The following is a 5,334-nucleotide window of genomic DNA, read 5'->3' as shown; positions in this document are numbered from 1 at the left end:
TTGTCAATCTTGAAGGTTATTACTATTTGCATATATACCACTTTTCTTTCAAGTCCCCAGGAACTAAAAGGTAGCTTGATTAGAAGTAGGAGAAAAAGAGATCATTTTTATACTGAAAACATACTAAAAGTGATCAAAAGTATTTTTCAAGACTGAGTACACTGATAATATCTATGTGCCTACTTGGTATATCCCTGAGTTTCTGCAAAGAAAATTCTTAAGCTTTTAGCTGTATGAACAGCATACAAAAAAAGTTGCTCCTGCTTAAATCTTTTTACCATATTTTTCCAAAATTTCAATTTATTTTGAGGAATAGGTACTTAAAGTATATATGAAATTACTGCAAAGAGTAAATTAAAAATATTTTAGTTACATAGAGTGTTTTTGTGTGTTTTCCATGTGGAAATTAAAAGGGCAAGATTCATAGTAAATTCACTTGATTGAACAATGTTCCTTCAGTCATGAAAAGCAGCCTCGGTGGAGAATAGTATATACTTTGGATAATTAGAAAGAAAGAGGCAAGACAGTGGAGCCTGGTGAGCTACAGGGAGGGCTTGTGACTCTAAAGCCCAACCTTTACCTCCTAAACACAGGGAAAAAGGTAGGTTTGCATTCTGTAATTACAGTGTGGGATTTACAAATGCTCTGATGAGTGCTAGAGTGTAACATGTTTCCTGATGAAGATCAGAAATCAAGTTACCCTGGAGGAATTTTGTTTTTGTTTTTAAGCAGATGTTCACAGGGCTGCAATCTTTATTAAACAACAGCACCAGGGAAATGTTACAGACAAGAATGCTTCCTGTCCATCACAGTTTAGATTGGTTTGGCAAAGGATTAGTAATGATTTGGAAAATTCCAGAACTAGTTTGATAACAGAATTTTAAGAACACTTTATGCTGAGGCCAGAAAGGCGACTTTGAACCTCTGAGGGCAGTCAGTTACCCACCCCCAACCCCAACTACATATGTTTTATTTAGGACACTGTCCTAAGCCTTTGGAGAAATGCATAAACAATTTATAAGAGACTCTATGCTCCAAAAGAACTTGCAATTTAGTTGGGGAAAGAATACAGAGATGTATGAAAAATAAATGGAACAAGACAATATAGGTAAAGTGCCCAATGTAAGGTAGGAAGAGTAAAGGTTAAAGAAAAAATTGTGTATGACTTAGGATTCTCTAACCCAAATCAACAGAAAAATGCTCTTGAAAACTTGAGAAAAAGATAATTTATTCAAAGACTTGTAGGAACTTCCAGGAATTCTTAAGAGTCTTGCTTGGAGACCTGGGGACACCAAACTTGGAGGACCTAGGAAGCAGGTTTGCAGGAGCCATCTGGAAGATGGAGGTGCTATCAGTCCTGGGATTTGAAGAAATATTAAGTGTTAGATCATTCAAAGTTGGGGAAATTAGGTGATATTTAGAAACCCCACCATAGATGTAGAGACGATGTTTATAGCATGCTTGGGGACAATGCATAGATTATTTTGCTTGGAATGAAAGCTATATGCATGAGTAAAGAGATCAAGCTGGAAAAAATAAGTGGGAATTCATTTATGAAAGGCCTTACTGACATTGTGACTCTATCTTGCTGGCAGTGAGAACTAGTTGGGATGTTTAGCAAGAGTGTAACATGATAAAAGCGACGTTATAACCCTGTTCCCTACAATGATAAGAGGTCAGAGAAAATGGCTACTCCTTTATTTCAAAGTATTTTGAATTCAGTATGTAGATGGCCTTTTTCTGAACTACTTAAACTTCCTTGCAGTAGTCTTCATCATTATTTCCGTAGGTGAATGTTTCTCAAAAGGGCTTGCAAAGGCTACCTAAGTATCAGAAGTGACTGGGGACACTTGCTAAAATGTACCTTCCCAGGACCCTACTGAATCAGAATCCCGCCCCCTGCCTTTTTTTGGGAAAAAAATGTATTATTTTAGTTATTTTTATGTACAGAAAACTCAACAGTGTACATTTAACCCAGTTTAGTGGCAAGTTCTTTAGCCTTTGCCTTTTTCAATTTGGCAATGCAAGCCACAGTCTTGGGACCCCAGATATTGCCTCCCTAGTGAGAATGGTTCTCATAATATCTGTCATTGTAATTGGTACTGATGGCTTCTACCAGCATAGCCAACGCTCCTTTGTCTTTTTCTGAAGTCAACAGTGGTGCAGGTCTTCCTGTGGGCTAGTAGACATCCCACTCTTGCCTACCCCTTGGTAATGCAGTGAGGGACCCCCGTCTCACAACACAGGGCAGTCAGGAAGACAATCAGCTTGATGGAATTCACTTCGTGTGCAATCACCACCAGCTGAGCCTTCTTGTTGTCCAGCAAGGTGGTGACAGTTTTAACCCCTGCTCGAAGGACAGGTGGTTTCTTAGTGGGGACAGCCCCTTTGCTGGCAGCTTTCTTCTCAACCAAGGCCAACAAGTTCTGCTTCTTCTCTTGCTTTGTCTTTGATCTGTACTCATGGGTCAGCTTAAGCAGTCAGTAGCTATTTGGCAGTTCAGGGCCTGGGTGAACAGGTTGATTGCAGGAAGCACTTTCAGCTGCTTATAGAGGATAGCTCTTTGCCAGCTGCAACGTGATATAGTGGGGCTATTTGACAAAGCAGGTGAGGTCTCTTTTGTTCTGGATGTCTTGTCCAATGCCAAAATTCTTTGCCTTTTCTCAAACAGGAAATCACCCCTTTCTTGACCTCCTGCTTCTTCACAACAGCAGGGACTGGGCCACCTTCTTTCCCTTGCCCCTCTTTCCTTTCGGCATCTTGGGTGGTGGGAGGAGAGAGCAAGTCAGAATCTTTGGGAGTAGGGAGCAGGAATCTGCATTCTCAACAAGTCCCCTAATGATTCTTCTACGCACTGATGTTCAAAACCCACCACCTTAAGGGATGCTTAAATGGACCAGACAGGTACAAAGCAAGGGTAAGATCCCTTTTTCTCTACTTTCCTTCATCCTCTTCTCCTCCTTTCATTCTCCATATTTTGTTCTTCTTCCTCTGCCTTCTGTCTCTCACCTAATAAACACTCTACTCACTGGGGACACATTGTGTGAAAAATACTACCAAATTCTTTATGGACACTGGAGACTTAAAGACATACCTGAGGAAATTTAAATATGTGTGTTCAAAATATGCATTGGCAGAAAAATCAGTGCTATTTTAGGGGAAGCCTTTTATGGACTATATGTTTAGCATTTGCTTTAAGTGAAGCTCACTTTGATTTGCAACCTTGATAGTATCTGATTTACAAAGATCTGGGGATTTTCAGCTGGTGGTTAAAGCACAGCTTCTGGTGAAAAAACTAATGGCAAGAAGCAGAGTAACAGAGGCTCCTTCAGATCAACTGAGAATGTCAGTATGAGGGTGTAGGGCCACTGATGAGTGGTTAGTAATGCTTGGATTGACTCTCTCCCCTGTTGTCCACTGCTCTTGTTTAAAATGTCATAAAGGAAACAATATTCATTTACCCATACACTATGCACTGGCGTTGCACTGAAACTGCCTTTGCAAAATTATGATAGTAAGAGACCTGACACGGCTAACTCCATCTTGCTTCTGGCCTCACAGGTTGGCTATCTTTGCTCTTTACTGGGTGTGGGCCAAGCTAATTTTGGGAGAATTTAGTTTACAGTTTAAGTAATAACAGCATTTCCCCAAAACTGAACTTTTCTTGTAAAACTAATGAAAGGCCACCAAGTTAGGAGGATGAAAGGGGTTTGAATTCTAAGTAATTACCAGCCATTATTCCAGAAGTCATAAGATTTGCAACTTCCCCAGTTACTCCTGCAGATAACATTACTACTGTAGAATGGAAGATTGGCCTTTTGAGATGTCTTTTCAGGTTTTTGCATTTCTGACAACTGTACAGCCCCATCCAGACCTGCCAACCTTTCCTGTGGCCTGCACCCATGAACCAACTCAGCACATGAGGACAGTTTGGATTCCCTGTGATTTCATCTTCAACCCAACCAATCAGCACGGCCCTTACCCTAGCCCCTGACTACCAAACTATCTTTGAAAAACTCCTAACCTCTGAGCCTCTGGGGAGATTGATTAGAGTAATAACTCTCTCTCCCATGGCATGGCCTTGTGTCAATTCTACTCTTTTTTTTTCCACCTGAGACAGAGTCTTGCTCGATTGCCCAGGCTGGAGTGCAGTGGTGTGATCTCAGCTCACTGCAACCTCCACCTTCTGGGTTCAAGTGATTGTTATGCCTCAACCTCCTCAGTAGCTGGGATTACAGGCATATGCCACCATGTATGGCTAAATTTTGTATTTTTAGTAGAGATGGGGTTTCATCATGATGGCCAGGATGGTCTCGAACTCCTAGCCTCAAGTGATCCTCCCACCTATGCCTCCCAAAGTGCTAGGATTACAGGTATAAGCCACAGGGCTCAGCCTAATTCAACTCTTTCTTTACTGCAATGCCATGATCTTGGTAAGTTAATTTTTATATTTGCAGTGGGCAGGAAGAACCTGTCAGGCAGTTAGCGTACCAACTGCTTTGTAGATAGCATCTCATTTAGTATTCATAGAAATCCAGTTATTAGAACAATACCTAACACATAGTAGGCTTTGAATGAAATAATTGTTTATTATTTACTTTCTTACTCATTCACAAATTCATTCAATAAATGCTAGGCAATGTTCTAGGCACTGGGGACATAGCATTTAAAATAAAAAAGTATCCCTGCTGTTATACAATGTATATTCTAGTGTGGCATGATATTTTACATCAATCTTATTAAATTGGAAGGTTAACTTGCTTGAGGTTAGACAGCTAGGAATTTGTAGTCTTGCTGTAGGTAAGAGACCCTCAGATCTGTTTGGTTTTCACTCTTAAATTTTATACAACATCAGTACAACTTCAGATAGATTTTTCAAATAAAAAGCTATCTTCCTTCCTCTGAATATGTTGGTCACTCTCTGGAATTAAAGTGAATTTCTTAGAGAGCCACCTTTATGGAATAAGATGAAGAGGGTTGAGAAGCCCCCAAGCCATCCATTGCCCTTGCCTCTGGCTCTGTCAAAGTACTAGAAACTGACTCTAGAACTGTTCATTTACGTGCTGTGTGGAAATGTCCTGTCATGTGTGTAACTATAATCCTCTCTCTGATATTTCTGTCCATCACTTTCAGGAAGGGCAGTGTGCTCCTGCCAGTGACACGGCTGATCAATAGTTCTGAACACTGGGGAGGTAGCCAAAGCGTGTCCTCGGAGCATGTCACCCGTGTACTGCTTTCTGCTTCCTTCCTGTCCTACTGTTCCTTTTCTCTGAAGGCCCAGCATGCTGACATTATAAGGTCAGTTAGCCACAGCTGACAATGATCTTAAAAAAT

At 40.7% G+C, this 5,334-nt stretch overlaps 1 pseudogene; it reads right to left on the bottom strand.

Annotated features, from left to right (window-relative positions):
- Positions 1-1,969: 1,969 nt before the first annotated feature.
- On the bottom strand, positions 1,970-2,759 carry LOC105550115 (annotated as a pseudogene).
- Between the last annotated feature and the right edge of the window lie 2,575 nt (positions 2,760-5,334).

The sequence above is a fragment of the Mandrillus leucophaeus genome, unplaced genomic scaffold (assembly GCF_000951045.1).
Source record: "Mandrillus leucophaeus isolate KB7577 unplaced genomic scaffold, Mleu.le_1.0 Scaffold465, whole genome shotgun sequence".
Lineage (NCBI taxonomy): Eukaryota > Metazoa > Chordata > Mammalia > Primates > Cercopithecidae > Mandrillus > Mandrillus leucophaeus.
Note: the sequence above shows the minus strand (reverse complement) of the source record. Positions and strands in the feature narration are given on the sequence as shown.